We start from the raw sequence: 24419 nt of genomic DNA, 5'->3' as shown, positions 1-24419 counted from the left end.
CTGCAACAGCAACAGCATCGGAACCTGCCCCTTGGGACGGGGCAGGGGGCTGTGTGGCACCGCCACTACAGCAGCAGCAACAATTTACAAAAATATTTTTGTGTTTCACACTCAATTAATGCCAATTGACTGCGAAAATTGCCAACACCTTTGACACGTTTTCCCATTTGAGGGCGGCCCAGAGAGGCGGGGGTAGGGGGGCGGGGGGCAAGGCGGCCGATGGAAATGTGAAAACAATCTGTCACTCTCCCACAGAGTGTTCACGTGTATCTGTATGGGTGTCGGTATGGGTATCTGTGGCACACAATGCCCAAGCCAATTTGCTAGATATTCCATTTAATAGGACAGCAGAAGAGCAGAACAGCAGAAGAGCAGAAGTCGCCTCGCGGTTGGCGCTCCGTAGTTCCATTCCAATAAATAAATAAATTGTCACATGCAAAATTCATGAGACAAAATACATTCCACTCCGCAACACAACCTCAAATTATTGACATTTTGAACGCAATTGAACTTTTCGCATAAATTTCCAGGCGCAGGCCCATCGAGGGGGGGGCGGAAGGGGCGGATATGGAATGTGGAAGGTTATTTCGCATGGAAATCGCATCGAATCGAATCGAATCGAATCGAGAACTGAATTGAATTGAATGAAATGTAATAGCTTAATTGATAAATAATTGTTATTGCTATTGCATTAAGTGGACAAGAAGGCAGGCCAAATGATGGTATTAATCAAAGTGAACGCCCATCCACACATCCCCACGTTCAGACATTCACACATCCACACTCCTCTCCGTCAGGGCGGTAATTGCAATTGGCATGATATTCGCAATGAATGAATGAATAAATGGATGTAGGTGCGGATGAGCGGATGGGGGGATGGATAGTTTGCACAGATTCACAGAAATGTGAGTCCTGCTATTATAAAGCAATCAAGAAAAGGCGAACCTTTTCTCCCGCTCTCTCGGGTAAAGAGATGCCAGAGCATATCCTGAGACAAAGCCAGAGATGGCATCTATCCAGCTATGTATCTATCCGGCCAGGAATCTCTAGACATCTCTCTAACACAATACGAATCTACAGACTCGTATGTGGCAGACAGTTACTGAGAGTATCTTGGTATGTTTTCCCAATCAAAACGAAGCGAAACCTTCGACTCTTTTCCTATAAAAGCAATGGCTTCGACCTACCGCAATAATTTCTTTGTTCTGCAACACAATTTGCGGGTAAGTGTTTTTGTATCTGTATCGGTATCTACAAGATATCCACCAATATAGCACCTCTTTTCAATCCCATCATGGCTCATCCCTCGAAGAAATGCAGGAAAAGAGTCCGATAATCGATATACGAATTGGTTCTGCGATCTCTATCAACAGGAAAACCTACTCGTTTAATGGCAAGACATGGAAATTCTTGAATCTTGAATCTTGAATCTTTAATCGTTTTGTTCAATCGCAGCTAGATGCTGCAATCCATAAGATACACGTACTATTCCGAGCATTGATCTTAAAATCTTTCCATTTGCCATTTTCCGTCTGCAGTCTTTCTTCTCTCATAGTTTACACAGACAGATTCTCCTGGCACGTCAATCAACGCTTAATCTGTGCCTGTGCCGTATAGTACTTGTACTACACTTAGTATATATTAATATACTTAGTATATGTACTATGATTAATGGCCACAATGGTTTTACGCTGCGATTTTGTGGAAAATGTATGCAAAAGGGGAAACACAATGCACACCCACACCCCCACACCCACAATCTACACGCGTTCTCAGGGGCATTTGTGGGGCATGGGGCAGGGACAGAAGAAAGAGATATATGCCATTTAAAGAGAGACAGGGAAGGAAAGATCGCTCTCTCTCTGTCTCTCTCTCTCTCGTTCTTTCGTTTATTACATATTTTATTTATTTAAATTGTAATTTTTATTGTTTTTTGGGTGCATGGTCGTGGGGGAGTTATCTTCCGCCGATTGGAGGCTGTGCTATCGCTTCCGGGTTGACAGAGACAGAGACAGAGAAGGCAGAGAGAGACAGAGACAGGGAGAGGGAGAGGGTCTGTCACAGTGAGAGGCCAGACAGAGAGACACCATCTGATGGGCATGGGCATGGGATCGTATTTCCGGGGAGGATCTGTGGAGGATCTATAGGCTTCGTAGAGTCTTTGGGACACAGTGCGACCAAAGACGATTACTTTAACGAATGCACACTGTGCAGTACTGCAGCTCTGAGGCCAAATGCAAATGCTCACGAATCCCTGGGGGGGTTTTTATAGCCTTTTGGTTGGTTAACCCCGTTAGCAAGACGCAAGCGTGGTTTTTTTTTGTTTTTTGCATTCATTCGGGTTTTTTGCTTTTTGCTTTTGTTTTTATACCCGATACTCAAAATGAGTATTGGGGTATATTAGATTTGTGGTAAAAGTGGATGTGTGTAACGTCCAGAAGGAATCGTTTCCGACCCTATAAAGTATATATATTCTTGATCAGCATCAATAGCCGAGTCGATTGAGCCCTGTCTGTCTGTCCGTCCGTCCGTCTGTCCGTCTGTCCGTCTGTCCGTCCCCTTCAGCGCCTAATGCTCAAAGACTATAAGAGCTAGAGCAACGATATTTTGGATCCAGACTTCTGTAATATGTCACTGCTCCAAAAATATTTCAAAACTTTGCCCCGCCCACTTCCGCCCCCACAAAGGGCGAAAATCTGTGGCATCCACAATTTTAAAGATACGAGAAAACTAAAAACGCAGAATCGTAGAGAATGACCATATCTTTTAGACTGCAGAATCTGAATTCGATCGTATTATTATTATAGCCAGCATCAAGAAAACAATTTCATTTTTTCTCGCCCTGTCTCTCTCTAACACACAGGTAGCATAGGCGGCTTTGCTTAGAGTAAAACATTAGCGCCTAGATCTCAGAGACTATAAAAGCTAGAGCAGCCAAATTTGGTATCCACACTCCTAATATATCGGACCGAGACGAGTTTGTTTCAAAATTTCGCCACACCCCCTTCCGCCCCCGCAAAGGATGCAAATCTGGGGATATTCACAAATCTCAGAGACTATTAAAGCTAGAGTAACCAAATCTTGGATCCGCACTTCTGTTAGATCTCACTATAAAACCTTTATCTCAAAATTTCGCCCCACCCCCTTCCGCCCCCACAAAGGACGAAAATCTGTTGCATCCACAATATTGCAGATTTGAGAAAACTAAAAACGCAGAATCATAGATAACGACCATATCTATCAGATTGCTGAATCTGGATCAGATCAGATAATTTTTATAGCCAAAGGAAACAAATCAATTTGCAGTGGCTACGCAGCGCGTGACGTCACGCTCAGACTGATTTTCTGTCTCTCTCGCACGCTCTCTTTGTCGTGTCGTTTAATATTAGCGGCGTCTGCCGGAGGAGAGCCATACTGACTTAGTATCGGGTATAACCGTAGAGTTGCGGTGTCCGCAGCAACTCACAACGTTCCACCTCGTTTTTTTATTTATTTATTTGTATCCCTCTTCAAAATTCATTGTGTGTTTGCTGTTGCTGCTGGTGTTGCTGTTGTTTTCGATTTTAATTTAATTAAAATTATGTCAACGCAATTGAAATGTTATTGAACCACGAAATCACGAAGCAGCAGTCGTCGCCTGCCCCTCTGCCCCGCTGCCGTTGCCAAATCGACGAGTTCATTAATTTTGGATTTTGTAACTTTTATTCAATGTGCGGTAACACACTCGCAACAGCAACAACATCGATATAGTACGAGCATGTGGCACTCTCCGGCAGGCAGGCTGGCACTCGTATATTTTATGCACATCGATTCGAACTTTGCAGAGAATTCCCATTATTTATGGGCACTGAGATAAAGAAACAGTCGGCAACTACATCGGGAATCGACAGCAACAGCAGCAGCAGCAGCAGCAATTAAGAGCCAGAGGATGTGCTCGAACCAAGGAATGCCCTACAGAGGGTCCCAAAAGAGACGTGCTCCCAGTGAGAACGAGGAGACAGGATCATTCCCGGTTCCTATAGAAAACATATGTACTTGCAGATCCCATAATGCATCCTTTGACCGCCTCTGAAGCCTCTTATCTGAAGCATATCCAAAGGATCGAAAGATACAATAACACATCTTCAATTCGGTAAAGTTTCTTGGGTAAACCTTCCAGATTGTTCTCACACTTCTTCAAAGGTTTTCTTTGATTTATTTCCTCAACCATTTTCAAAGATATTCAATCCCAAAATAAGCATTATTTTAGCCTCTTTCTAGCGTTTCATCTGATAATTTAGTATCAATTGGTAATTGTATCTTCCCGTCAGCAAGCGGTAATCATCGTATGGTTTCAATAGTTCTTTTAAGGTTTGCTTTGAAGCGTTCGAAAAATTGTTAGATCTGCCCTTCGATGGAGTTTCATGGAACAAAACGCCAAAAGCGATGCCTGAGCATAGAACTAATTGTGTGGGTTCCATGTTTCCCCCTAAAAGCCTCACAGCGAACATTAGAAACATCATAAATATCAGGGGAACTAAACAGAAGCCCCAAGTGGACTTACATCAAGAGGAATCTCCCAGGAAATTATGATAGTTCAGACCCCTTTAGTACCATAAATGGGGAGCTCTTCAACAGTGGGGGGGCCTGGCCTTCTGCCTCTGCCTCTGCCACGTCACGTATGTGTGTGTGTGTGTGTGTGACATACCCCTTAATGCTCTCCACTCCCAGGCGGACTCGCCGACGTTTTTTGTGCCCTGGAAAATGCATTTTCAGCAGAAAGTCGGGCCAACAACTGGCCAATTGGCAAGAGCGCAGAGTAGTTGTTGTGTTTAATCAACTAAAACGGGAAATAAAAAGCGAAAGGGCAAAAAGAACAGACACGCGAGAGCGTGAAAAAACTTGTCAACGCCCCCGCGAAATTATTCCCCGTTTTTTTGGTCGGAATTTATGGCATGCAAAATTATCAGCGGAAAAAAGTGGGCAAAAGTGGGTAGGACACTCTCTTGGGGCGGAACTTCTCCTTGCTGTGATACCAAGAGCAGTATTTAAATACTAAACTACCAATGGGGCACATCGGCAGACGAAAATACTAGAAAAATGGCATCGAAATGTAGCAGAGTAGCGTGATGTTATTTAAGGAGTAAAATACCAAAAAAAAATACCAAAGTTTACCCAACAAAAATATCATTCCATATCGTATCCTGTACCATTTTCTGTCTGCAATGCAGATCCTCTCTTCCTAATCGTTTCCATGGCCCCCCGCCCCTCCCCCTCCCCCTCCCGGACGATCCCCAATAAAAAATATATCTCTAGATATATGTGTGTGTGTGTGTGTGTAACCCGTACTCACCCCAAATCAGGCGGCCACATGAAAGCCAAATGATATATGAGTTCCAGAGAGAAAAAACCTTTCTCTATCGCCGAATGTATCGTCGGGAGCGGTGCGCAGGATGCACTCCCTCTGGCGTTCCGGTCCTTTGCGGGGGGACACGTGCCTGGATACTGAAAATTAAAAAGAGAGCAAGCCAGAAGCTGAAATTAAAGCCACGAAATGTTGAAATGTTGAATCAACATTTATTTCGAGTCGAAGCCGAACGAAACTTTTGCGTTGATAAATCGAGGAAGCGGGGAAACAGGAGAGCGGGGTGGCGGGGTGGCGGGGTGGCGGGGTGGGGGGATGGCGAGAAAGGAAGGAAGCCAAACCAGATGAGAGGAAAATGAGAATAGAAATGAGTGGAACGAATGGTTGAGTGGTTGAGTGGGTGATTGGGTGAGTGGGGCTTGTGCCATATCCCGTATCCAAGAGGAAGTACAACGTGGGGGACTATCATCAAACGGACGGGCAACGGAATGGCGCACTTAACAAAATGCGACCTTGAGAGACCGAAAACATCGAAATTCCAAGAAGAACGACATCCGGTGGCGGTCTAAACGATAAGCATTATACGATATGCGATATATGTACATATGTGCTATCCATTGTAGGGCTCCGTATGCTCTACGATGTTCTGTGCTAGATTCTAGACTGCGGATCGAAAGCTCCTCCCGCAGACACTTCTTCGTTTCGATCCCAAGATCCTTTCCTTGCCTGAGAATGCAGAAATAATCAACCCAGAGCATCACTGGGTCTCCGTTCGGAGGATAACACCATGTAATACGAGCATGCCGCCCCCCCCCCCCCCCCAAAGGGCACTCAAATCTTCGTTTGAGCTTCTGATTTTGGTCTAGTTTTCCGTTTTTCCGCTTTCCCGTTTGCCATTTTCCGTATTTCGAACATTTCAGTGTAACAAATCCAGTTATTTGTTGAATTTGACAGTTTAATTCTACGCCTCGATGAGCGGACGAGAACATGAACATGAACCCCACTCCCCCCTTACCCCTTACCCCGCTGCCCCCCCTGCCAGCCAGGCAGCCAGGCAGCTCCCTCGGTTCGAACCGAACCCCAATCACAGGGGCTGTCTCCCCCCTCTGTCTCTGTACCACGCAATGTCTATTTCAATCCAACAGATACATCTACAATAGATGGGGAGATGTATCCGATGGGTTGCTTTTGCTGCCGCTGATTTGAGAATCAAACAAGTTTGACATTTCCAACAAACATTCAACGAATACTCCCAGAGGAAAAAGATGATACTCCGAGGGGCACATGCACATGCAGATACAGATACAGATACTCTAAAGTTTAGATACAAGTCCGAAAAAGTGTTTATATGAATAGCCATTTGCATCCATCCGCCAGAGAGATTCGATTCCAGTTTCAGTTTCAGTTCCAGTTCCAGTTCCCCATTCCTCCCTTTTCCACTCCATTCCATTCCATTCCATTCGATTCGGTTCCAGTTGTGGGGTGTTTTACGGGTCTTATGGGTGTCGTGTCTGTGGGAATAGGGCTCTGTATCTGTATCTGTATCTGTAGCTGGTATCTGTGTAGATACACAGATCACGCCGGCCGAGTGAAAACTTGTCCCGCAATCAACTTGCGAATCAACGAAAGATCATTAAAATACAAATAAAAATGTGAGCCGCCGCCAAAAACAAGTTTAAAATGTCAAAAAAAAAAAAAGCTGTAAAAAAACAGCAACAATTGCTGCCGCTGCTGCTGGCTCTGCTGCAATATTGCATGTTGTTCCGTGGCGCCGCAAAGGCAACAAAAATCAAATTAGCGCCCAAACAGATCTTCCCCCCACCCCAGGCACTGCCCTCGTGCCACTGCCCCCTGCCCCTGCCCCTTGCCTCCGAGTCTGACTGTTGCAATCGACATTCATTCATTCATTCATTCGTTCATTCGTTCATTCCATATCTCTCGCGTTTCGATACCCTTTTAAGGGGCAGCGACAGGGTATATTACGATTCCTTTCACTCCCCCCAAGGGCTACCAGGAGTATTCCCCAACTGAATCATTGAGAGAGTGGGTTTTTCTATATTTTTTCTCGTTTTTCCCTTCGAGATCTCCATCTTTTTGGTCTTTTGTTGTAAATCGTAATCTGTTTTGGTTTTTAATCAGAAAAAAGCACCAGAATCCCTGCATCGGATGTGTCCTTTCGCTTATGGGTAAATTTGTACAGTGAATCAATGCTTCATTCGCATCCGGAGATGTGCCCGAATCTGAGGAACATTTGAGAGTATTTCTTTACATATTAAAAAAAAGATCCTTCCATAAAATACAACGAATAGATGTTTAAAACTTTTCTGGATAGCTCAGATCGGATCATAAATCATATTCCACCACAAGAACCTTATTATTTTCAAGGATATCTTCCATCTTCCCTGGCTTCCAATTGCTTCGGAGGTGCGTTCTTCTTTGACAGTCTCTGCTTTGAATCAGGAATCAAATGGCGTCCAAATAGAAATCCCATGGCCATATCATAGCCCCTATACCATTATAATACTCCCTTATACGCCCTTGTATTACACTCCCGTACGATAGAGGGTATATAGAGGGTCTAGGGTATATTCTAGGGTGTCGTCTTTCGTCAAAGCCCCCTTTTCTTTCTCTTTTCTCGTTTTTTGTGCTGTACTTTTTTATTGCTGTTCATAATTCGCGCTTATGCAAAAAATGTTTAAATTAAACGCAAGATTTCTTACTTGTTTTCTTCTTTTGGCAATAAAGCGGAACAGAGAGGGGTAGGGAGGGGGGGAGAACGGAACAACTGCAGACAGACAGACAGAGAAAGAGGCGGAGAGACAGACAGCAATACTTGAAAGGCAAAAAGGCAGAAAGACATATAAATGATAATCATTATAAGTCCGTTAAAATTTATGAACAATGAAAACTTCAACGACCACAAAAATGCCAAAACGGGGAGGGGGAGGGGGCAAACGCGAGGGAACGTCAGTTGTGGAGGCAGGAGGCAGGAGGGGGGGAAGTGCGACTAAAATTAATATTAAGATGACGACAATCGCAAAATTTGCATTCATTTGATAGTACAAAGCAAAACCCCATTGTCGCAACGATCGATGGCTAAAGGGGGGGGGACATGGAGGGGGACTACGATCCATTCGCATTGGAATTCCTTTTTGAAGGCAAGAAAATGGGGTCCCTCATGGAGTTGCCCGAAAAGATCGTATGGAAATATTCATTGGGTTTATAGACAGAATTATTCATAAGTTCCATGACCAAAGGATAGGAAGGAAACGGTTTTGATTTATTCGCAGGCTAAAAAACACTCAGAAGAAGCAAAAGAATATCTAAAATCAATCAAGGAGTCCATTTGCAGATCAGAGAATCAGGAAGAGAAGGAAACTGGAGGCTGATTCAGGCTTGAACTCTGGCAATTGCAAAACAGATCCAAGAGATCCGCGACCAAGACATGATTAAAGCTCAATTAATTGCCTCGCGACGAGGCAGTGAGGCAATGAGGCAATGAGGCAAGGAGACAAGTGGCAGCAGAAGCCTCAGAGCAGCCTCATCGACTGCGCTGCATTGCTGTCATCATCCATCCATCCATCCATCCGTCCATCCGTCCATCCACATCAAAACCATCATCAGCATTCAAAGACCAGGCCCCAGATGTCAGGGACAGCAGCCCGAAAACCCCAATGGAATATTCACACAGCGAGACAGAGAGAGACGGAGTCGGAGACAGAGACAGAGACAGAGAACTTTGATCTGTCATGAAAGGGGAGCGGGGTGGGGGGCCGAAGAGGGGTTACATCAGAGATGGAGGCGAGATGGATGGGAGGCAGCATCGGTTAAAGTCATCCAATCATTATCAACAATGCACGACAGACACGACATATAGGAGCCGACCCCCGACTGTAGTCCGTAGAGTTTTTTTATGGCAGAATGCAATCTGCTTTTACTCTTTACTCTCTCGCTCTCTGCCTGTCCCTGTCGCTCGCACTCATTACCAAACGGCTACACTCAGAGAAAACTATATACCGTATGTGTCTGTAGGGGGATAGTCGTGTGTATCCAAGCCTCGAGGAGGGCCACATTCGAGCACGCCTTGGGTCATCGGATGAGGCCTTGAATGATGTTGATTCACTGTTCAGATTACCCCTAAGCGAAGGGACACATTCCATGGTAGAAACGGTAGAAAAAGAACAAAATATGGGGAAACCCTTAGATGAAACACAGCGAGTGCCATTCACATGTGAACGTCGGGTGCAACATTCCACCGGAGCATTAAAAGTGTCCAAGTTTCTCGCAGTGTAGATTTGCTGCTGTTTTGCAATGCTGATCGGTTCAATCGGAGGTCAATGTTCTCACGGGCTTCTGAATGTTTTTCGCACAATTTTTCAGCAATATTTCTATTCTATCTCTCTCTCTCGGTCTCTCTCGGTCTCTGTGTGTCTCACTATCTCTGCCTCTCTCTCTCTCTGCTTGTGGCATATACACTGTCTCTTTCCCTTACACTTCGAAAGAGTCATTAAACTTTCTATGGATTTCCTTATCAATGTTGTTGCCTGCTGCCTGCTGGCTGCTGGCTGCTGCCTGCCACCGTTCTTGGCTGCATGTTGCAGCTGCATCGCATCATTAGTTGAATGATTTTGAATGTGGAGCATCTATTGGATGCTTGATCGCATCTCACGTTCCATGGAGGAGCAGGGCAGTGCTGGGCTAGGGGCTGGGCCAGGGGCTGGGCCAGGGGCAGGGACTCCACTGGACCTCCTCTGTTTTTCTGTTTTCTGGATTCGTGATCCAACAGCTTCCCTGCCCCCGGCCCCGTCACCGTCCCCCGCGGTGGCTGCCTCTTGTGCTTGTGCCCTGTGTTTAGTCAGCAGTCATCATCAATTCAATTGCTTGGACCACAAAATCATTGACAGCGCAAAAGTTAACAACTAGCAACACAATGCCCCTGTCCGCCTGTCCCCCCGCCCCCTCGTTGTTGCAGCATCAGCATGTCAGCGCATTCGTGGTCACACGACCCCCCGCCTCCGCCTCCGCCTCCAGGGCGCCATCATTGGGGGGGTTCATGGGAATCCGCTCCAGAAGATGCCACACACAGCAACGGCAGCAGCAGCAGCAGCAGAAGCAGCAACAACTGTTGCAGCTGCAGCAAACTTTGGCCCCGCTTTGGACGCTGGCATTGGCGTGGGTGCCATGCCACACAGATCGGGGGAATGGGGCACGGGGCATGGGGGGTGCTGCTGCTGCTGCTGTTGCTAGCATTTCGCTGTCGCAACAAATTTTAATACATTTCTCACATGATTTCAACGAATCGTTGGTGCCGCTGCTGTTGCAAGTGTTTCGTGTCCCATTGTTTGGAGTCTCGTGGGGGCCCTTTGGCGGTTGGATCTGGTTCTGGCTCCGCTGTCAGTCGGTCATGTTGCATGCCATTATGCCACTACAACATGTGCGTTGCATCCCCACCGCCCCATCCGCGACTGAAAATGCAAATAAACATGCATCACATGCGATGAGGCAGACGGGCAGGGGCAGGGGCAGGGGCAGGGGCAGGGGCTGGGGCGGTGGCAGCGGCTGGGGCAGAGATCCCACAACCAACACACAAACAGAAAAACACCATCGTGTCCTATGTGATGGAGTTCTCCAAAGTTCCACAAGCTCCCCCCATGGAAGGAAGGTGGGTTCTTACGGATTCCATGGATTCCATACTCGTATCATTCATTGCACTCATTCAGAGAACCCCAAATGCATTCGACTTTTATCGCTTCCGATTTGTAACTCTACACAAAGAGAAAAAAATCACTCAAACTATTATATATATATCTCTCTATAACTATTCAAATCGTTATTCCAATATTTCTTTTACGAGCGTGGAAATTGTACAAAGAAAAGGCGTTTTCCCTTCAATTTTGACATTAATATAATTTTTTATTTTAATTTTTAATTGAAATATATTTCTATATTTATAGAAATTTTAGTTATATTTCTATTATATTTTATATAATATTTGTATTTAAAAAAAAATTATTTCAGAGCTAAAAAAAAAATATTTGTTACTATCAGATTAAATATTTCCCACGTCGTACATTTATGTTTGGTTCAAAGTGAATTATATTTAATTTCAAATATTTCCGAATATTTAATTAAAGTTGAAACGTGCTTCTTTTTCTTTTCCCTATGTTATTTTTTTCTGGTGCAATATGAGACAATTCTCCAAATATTTCCTACAGTTCAACGATTTCCATGGGCTATATCCACCGAAATCTGTCTCTATAATTTTTCTGAGGTGGAATCTGCCCTTAAAGTTCTCCAAAGTCGTGTTTTTATGCGCAAAACCTTTAAAATGTATCAACATTTGATGGCTGTTTATTTTCTACCTATCTCTAGCCCTCTCTCTCTCTCTCTCTCTCTCTCTCTCTCTCTCGCTATCTCTCTGGTGGTTTTCCATCATTTTCATGATTGTGTTTTGGTAATTTTTTGCCGGTCGCTTGTAATAAGCTCATCATTGGCTTATGTTGCTGTTTGTTTGTTTGTTGGTTTGTTGTTGCGAGTTTCGTTGTTGTTGTTTCTGCTGCTGTGGCAGTCCTCTGTTGTGTTCTGCACGCCCTCGGGGGCCACGCTCGGGCTCCCTTCCACTCCTCGCTCCTGGTGGCTGGTGGCTGGTGGCTGCGTTGTTGTCGCTGTCATAAAATGAAAAACCCCAAAACGTGCAACATACTGCATAATAAACAACTGCAACAACAGCACAAAAGAAGCAGCAGCAGCAGCGGCAGCGGCAGCAATGGCAACACTGGCTGCACCAGGCGGCAACCCTGGGCTACAACAACAAGCAACAAGCAACAACAACAAGAGATATGGCAACACTGGCTTAACAACACTGCGGCAACACTACACTACACGGAATACGGGGGCATAAACAAGTACAAAATATCAGAGAACAACAGAAACAACAGAAAAAAGGAGACCAATAGACGGAGAGGATAACGAGAGAGGGGGGAGGATAAAGAGTGGGTGGGACATCCACATATGATATGAAAATGTGCCACCGGAAAAGCGAGAGAATTGTCAAACCCCAAAAAACATGGCACGGGATACCGCAGAACAGCTGTAACCCTCCTCCCAGCCCCAGCCCCAGCCCCAGACCCATTGCCACAGCTCCAACAACAACAACAACAACAACAACAACAACAATTATAATAGTTACACCAACAACTACAGCCCCGCGAAAAGTTGCCATGTAAAATGTGATGCCTGAGGGAGTCAGAGAGGGGGTGGAGATGGGAGCAGTAGGCAGCGGTGGCGGAGGTGGAGGCGGAGGTGGAGGCCTCTGGCAGAAGGAGGAGCTCAAAGAACGTGTCAGCAGTGGTGGAAGGGAATGGACACTGACACTGGCACAGGGTCCGGTCCGGTCCGGTCCGGTCCGTCTGAGGGCAAAGCGATGGCATTGTCCGAAAACATATGCTTTCACACCATGCCCCGCATGCCCCAAATGCCCCAAATGCCCCACCTGCCCCGCAGGCAACCGTGGCACCCAAACACGAACAAACATGTGGGAAAGCGATGAACAGCTTTGCATTCAGACCCCACAAAATTGTCAAAGTTCTGCTGCGAATCGGATTCTGAAACCAAGAGAGAAGAGGAACATTTGTGGGGCTGTGGAGTGAGTGATTGAGTGTTTGAGTGAGGAATATGCTGAAATATTGGAGATGGATATCAACTGTTGTGTTTCAAGAGTTCGTTCTTCATTAAGGAAGGCTTCGTCTGTGAATAACAACTGGCATTCATGCTATAAATGAATGATTACCCATTTCAGCCCAGGGTTTTGTGGGGGGGAACTGGAAATGAAATGAATAAAAGAATGAATGTTTCAGCAAAAGAATGCATTCTTTACCCCACGAAAGGGCACTCATTTGTGTCTCTCATGGATGTACATTTGATGTACGTTTGATGCAAGTTTGATGCAAGTTTGATGTACGTTTGAAAAGAACTCAATTCAATAAATAAATAACAGATAGATCTTAGGAATCGCGACTCTCTTTAGTGGTGGGTTCTATACTATGCAAATAATCGGGATATTCGCCATATTTCATTCATTTATTCAATGCATTCACTCTTCATTTACCATGAATCACCCAAAAGAATCACGAATGCTATTGCATCCTGTCATTCGATTATTTGTTGTCGCCTGGACATGGTCCGGCTCCGGCGCTGACATCGGCACTGGGACCCTGCCACACACTGCGTGTGGCAGCAACAACCACTGACCCCCGCCCCCCGTCCTCTTTGCTGCTGCTGCATTTTGGCTCACGTTTTCCACAAACAGGAAAATTAAGTGCTTGTCACATTTGCGGTTGCGGACACCGTTTAATTTTCTGTTTTCTAGTTTTTATGCACCTATGGCACCTCTGACCTATGGCACCTATTCGACCTGCCCCTCTGTCCCCTGTGCTGCTGCTGCAACGCATGAAAAATAAAAAAATAATTAAATCATTTATCCAAAAAGGAAAGAAAAAGAGAGAAGAGGCCACGGCAGAGGGGAAAATAGAAATGAAAACGGAAAGGCGGAATATAAAATGTGTAATAAAGTGTAATAAAAAAGAATTGTAAGCGGAAGCAGAAGCGGCAGCAGCAGCGGCACCAGCGGCAGCGACGCATTCAACTGGAACGCGACTGCGGAACGGAAGAAGGTGGCGGCGGCGACTCCCCCTTAGCCCCCCAGGCCCCTCATCCGGGCTTCTTGCGTACTCTCAAGGGGAGGCTCCAACCAGAACTGAAGGCAGGAACAGGAATCATCATCATCATCGTCGTCGTCGTCGTAAGGAAGCCAGACAGACGGACAGAAAGAAAGGCTAATCCTCTCTCTCTCTCTCTCTCTCTCTCTCTCATCTGCTGCAAGTCGAAAATTTAGATACACTTGAAGGTTCGTTAGGATCCAGGTACGATCAGGCATTATTCTCCGAATAATCCAACGCCCAAGGAACTGGGCCTTTCTTCATTCGTTCGATGATTCCATTCGAATCGGGTGTTCCCCTACGAATCGTAGCGAGCGATGCCTAAAGATACAACTTATATATCGTTATAGATAGTGGTGGTACAGAGTGGTTCCAAGTGCTGCCCCACAGCCGCAATACTCTCCACAGGAAAGGGTATGCCTGGCCATGGCCCGTAATGGGTATCGAATGGGGGGGTACTAGGGGGAACCGGGGGAGGGGACTCTGGAGTGGAGTGGAGTGGAGGCTTCAAACAAGAACAATAAAAAATCGCATTGTAATAGCGGCAATGGGGGCAGACGGATGGGGCGGTGGGGACCGTGCACCTGTGCGTGCGGCTGGGGCAGGTAGAAGCCAGAGAGGCCGCGGCAGAGGCCCCTCGTTGGTGGGGCAAGCGGCAGGGAGGCGTTTGTACGGCGGCCAAAAACTGATTACTACTTCCGCTTGCCCCCCAAACAAGAGCCGTGTGGCAGTGGCAGTGGCAGTGGCAGTGGCTGTGGCAACAACAGCAATAACCACAAAAGCGTAACATGCGCTCTGCCACAATCAGAGTCACTGTCTCTCGCTCTGCCCCCGCGCCCGCGCCCGCGCCTGCCACCGCCCCAACTCCCTGGCCCTCGTGCTACCTGGAGGCACCACCTGTTTCGTCGACACTTTGACGCTTCGCTGGTTTTAGGCGGTCGGTCCCGTGCTACGCGTTTGACTTCGACGATGACTCAGCCACAGCCCCCACCGAACCCAGACCCATGCCCCTCGCCACCCCGTCCCATCCCACACATGTCCCTCATCTGCACCTGCCCCTGCCCCTGCCCCTGCCCCCGCCCCTGCTTCATGGTTAAATAACCCACGGGGCAGCGGGGGGAGGCAAGCAGAAGAGCAGACCTGTGAAACGCTACGTTGCACATGAGATGGAAAAGCGAGGCAGAGACGGCGACGCGTGGAGGGAGGAGGCAGCCAAGTCTAACGGCAACACGAAGTGCCCGCCTTATTAGCCAAAAAAATACAAAGAGAAAAACAAAAAAGAAAAAAGAAAAAAAGGAAAACGTGCTCAACAAGTGAATAAATGAATGAATACTTTGAATATTCCACAGAATCCCCCTGTAGGTATTCAATCGCTTCAATCGATAATCATTTTCCATCTGGCTCTGTCCGCCGAATCGAATCTATCTTTACTGTTTCTCGGAAGCACTCATCTGTGGGCGATCGCCATTTTCGCGGAGAATTAAGTGGGAAAATGAAGGAAAATTCCAATGCAAACACAGCGTTTTCGGGGTCCCAGGCACGTACCACCGCAAGAGGCACCGCACCGCACATTCATATTATGCTTTCCTCAAGGGATATATTCATTCGAAACATTCATCCCCTCCATTCACTGCTCTTTTGACCATTTGAATGCCGAAATGCCGGACAGCCGCCTGCCGCCTGCCGCCTGCAAATAGAATTTCGTGATGTATTCGTTTATTTATCGACGGTTGTCGGATTTCATTTCACGTGGGTGCTGGGTGCGGGGTGCGGGTGCGGGTGCGGGTGCCCCTCTAGCCATTCAATTATCGTGCCCCATCACCCATTCCATTCCATCCATTTGAGTGCGCCCCTCGTGCTCGTGCCCCTGTTTGCAACACTTTCTAATGCCTTTAATGACTTTTGAACTTCAAATTTCGGTGTGGTGTGGATTCTGTGGCACTTCGGATGTCAACAATTTTCGAGGGTTGCCGCTTGGTTGAATGCAATTATTTTCGGCTTTTATGCGGGAATCTGCTTTACTGTTTCGAGGGATTCCTCCTCTCTCCCTCTCCGTTCAAACGGAAGTGATCGCTTGATCGGTGAGCCACCGGTGGCACTGATAGAGCATCACTCTATACACATATGTATGTTATGTCTGCGAGTGACATCATCTTCAGCATCATACACTCGTAGAACCCATCTTCATGGAACCCATCTGACGATCGTCATGTGATGATCGTTTTGTTGTTTTCGCAAATGCTCGAAAATTTCAGGGCTGATAAGATACCGCGCGAAACGGGGTCAAATGGGGTCAATCATCAGCCCCAGAATTGGGCAGGCAACTCTTCTCTTGATTGGGAATATTGGATTGGATTCCCATGTGAATTTTGAATGGAAATATTCCAAAAATTCAGGGATTATTCCTAGGGATTGATTTGTGGTACGAACTTTGTGGATTGTGGATGCTGTGTGGAAATAGTGTTAGATCACATGGTATGGGTTCTCGATCATGGATTGCTTTCCCTTTCGGTCATTGTGGACGGTCTACGTATATGGTTATGAATCCCGAGTGGATCGTTGGATCGGATATGCGCCACCAAAGGCTCTGAAGAATTCATATGCGTATGTGCAGTGGATTGTGGTTTTAATGAGAATCAGAGATTGGGATAAAAGCTATTTTTGTTCATGATTCGTTCTATCTTAAGCTTCCAAAATACCATTCCGACTAAAGTTTGTTGGGAAATTGACAAATTCCAGCCTTCAAAGCATCAAAGCCACACAAACACCACGATCCCATTTAGATAGCCTTTAAACGATTCGTTTCACTCAGTCCATTGACCTTTCCCAATAGCCACGACCTGCATGGAATCAGAGGATCAAAACCCCAGGATCCCTGCAAAGCCTCGCTTTTTCCCAAACAATTAGGCCACAGTCACCGCCACAGTCACAGCCATAGCCATAGCCATAGCCATAGCCACAGCCACAGCCGTCAGAAGGTCAACATCGGGCCACAGCGGGAGGGAAAACCATCGTCGCGGATAAGCCCACCATCAGCCCTCCAAATGATATGAAATACGAGGCACACGCAAAACCCAGAAAATACCGAAAAAAATACATACATTTCATTTAAGACTCGCCCGAAATCAGCCTTCGAGCTCGGATTCGGACTCGGATTCGCATTCGAGGCGTAAAGAAATTTCGCCTGCCTTTGGTTTCAATTGAATTTGCATTAAAAACATGTTTCATCCAGCGAAAAGGAGAAAAAAAAACCAATAAAAAGAAGAGAATTATAAACGAGGGGGAACGTTGTGAGTTGCTGCGGACACCGCAACTCTACGGTTATACCCGATACTAAGTCAGTATGGCTCTCCTCCGGCAGACGCCGCTAATATTTAACGACACGACAAAGAGTGCGTGCGAGAGAGACAGAAAATCAGTCTGAGCGTGACGTCGGGCGCTGCGTAGCCACTGCAAATTGATTTGTTCCTTTTGGCTATAAAAATGATCTGATCTGATCCAGATTCAGCAATCTAATAGATATGGTCATTATCTATGATTCTGCGTTTTTAGTTTTCTCAAATCTGCAATATTGTGGATGCAACAGATTTTCGTCCTTTGTGGGGGCGGATGGGGGTGGGGCGAAATTCTGAGATATACGTTTTATAGTGACATCTTAAAGGAGTGTGTGTACCATATTTGGTTACTCTAGCCTTAATAGTCTCTGAGATTTGTGGTTGCCTCAGATTTTCGTCCTTTGCGGGGGCGGAAGGGGGTGTGGCGAAATTTGGACATGAAACGGTCAAGGTCCGATATCACAGGAGTGTGGATACCAAATTTGGTTGCTCTGGCTTTTATAGGTTCTGAGATCCTTGAACTCATATTTTGCAATTGGCAAAACCGACCATGAAACCTGTGTGTTAGAGTGAGACAGAGCGAGAAAGAGTGAAATTGTTTTCGTGATTCTGGCTGTAATAATTATATGATCTGGTTCAGATTTTGCACTCTAGAAGATATAGTCATCTTCTACGATTCTGCGTTTTTAGTTTTCTCGTATCGTCAAAATTGTGGATGCCACAGATTTTCGCCCTTTGTGGGGGCGGAAGTGGGCGGGGCAAAGTTTTGAAATATTTTTGGAGCAGTGACATATCACAGAAGTCTGGATCCAAAACATCGTTGCTCTAGCTCTTATAGTCTTTGAGCATTAGGCGCTGAAGGGGACGGACAGACGGACAGACGGACAGACGGACAGACGGACAGACGGACGGACGGACAGACGGACAGACGGACAGACGGACAGACAGACATGGCTCAATCGACTCGGCTATTGATGCTGATCAAGAATATATATACTTTATGGGGTCGGAAACGATTCCTTCTGGACGTTACACACATCCACTTTTACCACAAATCTAATATACCCCAATACTCATTTTGAGTATCGGGTATAAAAACACACATAATGGCAGTGAAATAAAATATAAAACAAGGGAGAAAGATGAATCAACTATGGAGGATCGAGGCGGGAAATACCCTATGAATGAAGATCACTTAGGGAGGGGAGAGTCGCGGTATTGAAATACCTACTAATTGTTGGATTAACTGGGGAAAAAAAGAGTATTTTTGGTGAGATAAAGCCAAGACATAAGTTTCCTTAAAAGAAGATCTAGAGCCAGGGAGCACCATTAGTACAAAGTACAAATTAGTATAAAAGGTTCCTTTGTGTGGGTAGAGCTTATCCCAAAATCATCCAAGCACAGACAGACAGGGGGTGGGTGCCATGCCACCTCTGTTGGGGCCTCTTTATAGGGTATAATTATGCGTATAGTTCCACTTACTTTTGCTGTGTTTTTATATCCCGCGCGCGAATCGAGAAAGATCTCCCTTCCGTCCGCGTGCTTTTGCTTTTGCTTTTACGTTGCTCTTCTGCCTTTGCTCTCTCTCTCCGCTCTTTCGTTGTTGTTTTTATCTTTCACTCTTTTGTCGTTGGTGTGTTTTTGTTTTTGTTGTGTTTGGCTTTTGTGGGTTAATACCAAATTATTGTAAAAATAAATTAGCATATATATAAATATTGAAGACAAATTTTGATTTTGATTTTGTATCGGATTCGGATTCGGATTTTCGGTTCGCTTTTTGTTCTTTTTGTTCTCGCTCTAAAAAACACACACTTCTCTGTCGTAGTTTTTGTTTTTGTTTTTGTTTTTTATTGGAACTATCTGGTTTTGTCCGGACTCGAAGTCCGTATTTGAATATCGATCTAAAATTTGTTTAATTATTTCGGTGGACCTCCTCCTCGGGGGGCTGCTGCTGCTGCTGCTGCTGGGGGCTGCCTCGGCTTTCATTTTATGGCCGATGCGGCGGCGGCTTTTGTGGCCTCTGTCGCTATCATTATGACACGCACTGTAACTGTAACACTGTAACAGGTGCCTCTCCCGCTCCACTCACTCACATGGCGCTCGCACACTGCCGCACAAAAGTACGCTCGCTCCTCGCTGAAGGGGTATTCACGCGTTATTCACACGGTATTCGTTCACAAAGAAACAAGACACACACTCACAAAAAAAATGCGAAATAAATTGAATTCGTGTTGCACAGTGCACAGTGGGACAAGAACAACAAATAACTGTGGGAGAAATTAGAGAGCAAAACAAACAAGAAATTATTAGAATTATTTATCTGAAGATCTGAAGCACTTTATGGAAGGGAACTTCTGAAAACACTCGATAGTTTTTTGAATTACACTTTTTTGTTAAAAAAAAAACGAGGGTATACGAGAGGGTACGACTATTGAGGTTTAGTTATTGTTCATTGTTCAAGATTGTGTTCGTATATTAGAGTAGGTTCTATCGGTCCTAAGAGCCACAGCATGCACAACAATATTTCCCAACATCCCGTACATTCCCCATACATCATCGGTAGACAAATATATACATAATATATATATGTATTTTATGTTTTTCTTTTTGTTTCCCTTCACACAGATATCGCGGGAGTGGAGTCTTTCTTCTATTTTGTTTCCCTCCTCCTCTCTTTTGAGTCTACTCATTCTTCGGTCACAATTTTTTGAATACGGGAATCGGGTCAAACATACATAGTTCTGTGGCTGTTTCTGTTTCGTATCGTATCGAACGCAATCCAATTCCACGACAAAAGAGAAATGCACACGGAAAAGCGTTTTATTCGAAACGAAGAAATTTACTCGGAATCGTTTTTGCTTTTTGTTTTTTGTTTTTGGCGCGCCGCACGAACTCGAACTCCTCTCTGCTGCAGCAGAAGAGATCATGAATTATTGAAGAATGGATGATATTAATGTTTTATTTGAAAAATGCACGTTCTGGCCGATTGCACATGTCTCTCTGTCTCTCTCTCTCTCTCTTTTCTTGTTCCGAAAAACGAAAAAGAAACAGAAATAGAAATGGAAATGGATTGTGGATCTCATCCTCCTCTCCTCTTTCTATGGGATGCACTTGCTGTTGCTGTTGTTGTTATTATTGTTGGCTGTGGCTGTGGCTGTGGCTATGGCTGCTTGGATCTATCCCTCTCCCCCTCCTCTGGCAGATCGCACGCCTGCGCACGCACCGTTACCGTTAAACGTTCACAGTTGCTGTTTATGGTTGTTTATTAGCAACAAACACTCGACAATATGTGTGTGTGTATTTGCTGTTGTTTCATTTTTCGCGGCCCGAGAAAGATTGAGGCGGGCAAGGCCGTGCATTTCCCATACGATCGGTTCGGTCGCTGCTCGCGCCCTACGTCACAAACACCGTAAATGTTGCCCATGCAACAGAAATGTTGCTGGCAGTCCGCACTCATGTTGCTCGGGTAAACCTGTTGCACTGCTAGGCATTTGTCGAGTACGGGCACTAGGATACCCTATATGCCCTCTGCTGAGCTGCCTATAAATAATGGGGAAAATAACAAGAGACTAGTTTCGTGCCCATATACATAGAAAATATGTATATCGGCTATCAATCTTGTACTACCCTTCTTCCGTCTTCTTGGAATGTGGCCCATTCCATGTTGCTGGAAACACGCAAAGCACAAGGGGCATTAGCAGAACGTGATGGTGCTTGGCAACATTTGGCACGGCTCCGACGTGCTGCTAAGCGCCACCTCGTTGTTGCAATACCCCACTGATCGCACATAAAGTGTGGCGCAACATTTTTGACGCGTTAGATGGTGGCATTCGATCGCAAGGCATAAATAAGCGAGGTAGGGTGTTTCCCAAAGATCGAATATGCACTGAAAAAAAAAAATAATTTCTAAGTAAAAACAGGAAAATTCATGGTATTTTTCGATGAATTTGGGTTTTCTTTGTGAAACTGAAAACTGGACTCTTGCCGAGTTCTCTGCGGACCTGCCCGTGCGACTAAGGCATGAATGGGGAGTGCGTGCGGATGATTAATGACCGTATGAGAAATGCATTGTCGACTGGTCTCCCTCTCTCTCTTTTTAGGGAATTTACATAGAGACACGAACACGATTTCCATGGTTTATCTTTGGTTTTCGGTTTTCGGTTTTTGGGTAATTATTTTGGTAAATTTCCATTGACATTCGGTTTTCGGTTATCCGAAATTTGGTTTTATTTTTGAGAAATTTTCTTTTTCTATTTTTTGAATTTTCTGTGTGGGGTTTTGTGTCTGAGGTCAGGGGACAGACCGGACGGGACCGCCTGGTGGGAATATTTCACTCTTGGGTGACAAGTGCACGATACGATCCCCCCACTCTAAGCGAACGAACGAAAGAGAATTTCTTTAGAGGCAGTACCAGAGAAAGAAATATCCGAAAGCTTTGGCTTCTGGTCTGTTCTGTTTTGGCAAATTGTATTTCACGCCACTTTTAATTAGCCGCCCCCACTCGAGCGTTGTTTGGGCCCCACATAATGGCCAATTAGGCCCCGCACTTGGCCGGAACCACGAATGCGGATCGGGGAATGGGCAAACGGGGATGGGATGCGCTTATGGGGCTCATCTCTCGCGCGGCCGGCTCTCGGTTGACTTTTGAGTGGTCAAGTGCGTGTCTCTGGAACTTGGGAGACTGGCACTGGCACTGGCACTGGTGCTGGTGCTGGCCTTTCCCATTCCCCCCAAAATACAAGACAAAAATAAAACTCCAAACAAATTAAAAATACAATCCAAAAAGAGCCGAAAGAGAAAAAAATTCAACAGTTGTTGGTACTTTTCCTTCTTCTTTGGCATCTCGGGCATTGGCTTGGAGTTGGACTTCTTGGCTGCTGTTGTTTTTGTGTGTTTTGTGTTGTATTTTTTGGTGCTTTAAGTGAAATCAATTAAAAAATTTCTTTGTCTTTCGAATGTTTGCCTTCTGCTGCTGGCCCTGGCTCCCTTCCTTCCCTGCTTGCCTGCCCCCCTTCGAGTGGCATTTGGAATTTTCAATGGAAATTAATTTCTTTTTACATTTCTTTACTGTCTTCTGCTGTTCCCCCTCCCCCTCCCCATACCCTCCCTTCCTCATCATCTTCTTCTCTTCATCTTGCTAATCATTTTCACTTTTACTTCTCTTCCTCTCTCCCCCTTTCCCTCTTGCCCACTCTCTTAATGTTCTCGTTTTCACTTTCCGAACAAGTTTTTTTTTCGGGCTGGAGATTTTGCTGGAAAAAGTGAATCCAAAATCAATTAAAACAAAGTTCGAGCACAAAAAGTCGTACAAAATGAAGTTGGAGAATTTTGAAAAATACAAAAAGAGCTGGAGGTTGTTTTTGGCTTTGGAAAAACCCATAGAACATCATCGTCTCGTGTTCGAAAAGTGAGGAAAACTCTCGCAGCGCATAGGTTTTCCGAGATAATTAATTTTCTGCCAAAATTGTTCTTGCTGTGCGATGGATGTTCCTTGAATTGTCTTAGACAATAGAAATTAACAATAAGGGGGTCATTTGTTCCTTTGTTCTCGCGTGAGTAACAGAGCGGAGAAGGTGCAGGCGGGGGCCTATGATGCCTATGCCCCACAAAGGAGCAACCAATCGACTCCCACATGCCCACAAAAAGAACATTTCACAATCTACAAGATAAGTCCTGTTCATTTGGAGGAGAAGGAGAGAGAGAAGGAGGCTACACTGAAGAAACGATGGAAAAGAAGAGCCAAAGTCTCGAGATTTTGAGCTAGAGGATAATGGGTGATCCATAGAATATTCAAAAGTCATGGTATGCCCTGAATTCCACTCTTCTCATTGTCAAATAGCTCTTCAGTGGCTTCTGGGCAAACGGCTATCTCTCCACTCCACATTTCCTTGGCACCTCCTTTGCCCTTTTTCTCTCTGTGTGCAGACAGACTATAGGCGCCTGTCGCCGTCGCTGTCGCTGTCGCCTCCGATTTATGTCTTTGGTAAGTCAAAACGCAAATTGACAACTTAATGCCATCAAAGTTCAAAGTGCGCGCACAATGCGAGTGGAGTGTAAACCCCTGAACATCGCTCCCTCGAGACACACTCCACTCCACTCCACTCCACACTCCGCTCTCTCCTCTGCAGTGGATGCTGATGCCGAGGCCGATGCCGTGCCGTGCCGATTCGGATTCCGATTCGATCCAATTCGACATTGACATTCAAATCTAAACATAAATAATAACATTGATAAACATATCAACACGCCAGCGGGTAAGCCCCCGAAAATGCACATGAATGCCGTCCCCCCGGCCCCCTGTCCCCCGGGAAACAGAACTGGAAAAAATACTCGATATAGGGCGCCCCCGGGCGTCCGTCATGAATCAAGTTTAAAGCAGAAACCGACAAAAAAAGGGCCAGCCGACAGCCAGACATTTTTAGGATTCATTCGCATCGAGCCTACAAAAGAAAACATCAGCACGGAGAGCGGAGTGGAGTGGAGTGGAGTGGGGCGGAGCGGAGTGGGGCGGAGCGGAGCGACGGGGGATTGGGTGGAAATGGTGATGCCAAAAGAGTACGGGGAAAGCCGAGAACTCTAGCCAGATGCGGGCTGCGGCCGCTCTGGGGCTGTGGGGGATCCCCACATGGCATGGAAAAACACGAAAAGTGGACAACAATTTTGCAAGTTTTCCCTAAAACCTTTCACCCTTTCATTCGCTTCCTCTGGCCTTATCTGTGACCCGTGCTGCACTGTGGCAAAAGGTTCCAAAACTAGGTCTAAAAGAATAGATCTCCAAAGAGTTGGAACTTGATTTTGAACGGAAACAAAGGCTCATTGTAAGGTAATGCAAGGAATACCCATGGTCTGAACTTGATAATCTATGAGACCTCTTTGGTTAGGGATGAAATTTTTAAAGTATAATCGGAAAAGACATGAACCATCATTGCACTCTCATGTGTAGTCATGAGAGACCGTTTCTGGATCGGTCCATGGTTGCAACAATCCTTGGGATCTGCACATAAGACGGTTTGGTCCAGTGCC

General features: G+C 45.7%; 2 protein-coding genes across 3 annotated transcripts in view; one reads left to right on the top strand and one right to left on the bottom strand.

The window, feature by feature from the left end:
• LOC6597796 (protein folded gastrulation) overlaps positions 1-19142 on the bottom strand; it is a 36206-nt gene extending 17064 nt beyond the window's left edge. Inside the window, exons 1-2 of one of the 2 annotated variants that reach the window (XM_026990800.1) lie at positions 18879-19142; positions 5333-5484 (exon numbers count right to left, since the gene is read on the bottom strand). The gene's annotated coding sequence lies outside the window, so the exon portion shown is untranslated. The remainder of the gene's footprint in view (positions 1-5332; positions 5485-18878) is intronic. The other variant, XM_026990801.1, reaches the window with a different exon arrangement.
• Positions 1-24419, top strand: part of LOC6597792 (chaoptin) — a 125199-nt gene that overhangs the window by 79323 nt on the left and 21457 nt on the right. The gene's annotated exons all lie outside the window — the stretch shown is intronic.

The sequence above is a fragment of the Drosophila persimilis genome, unplaced genomic scaffold (assembly GCF_003286085.1).
Source record: "Drosophila persimilis strain 14011-0111.01,24,50 unplaced genomic scaffold, DperRS2 tig00000606-arrow-arrow-pilon, whole genome shotgun sequence".
Lineage (NCBI taxonomy): Eukaryota > Metazoa > Arthropoda > Insecta > Diptera > Drosophilidae > Drosophila > Drosophila persimilis.
Note: the sequence above shows the minus strand (reverse complement) of the source record. Positions and strands in the feature narration are given on the sequence as shown.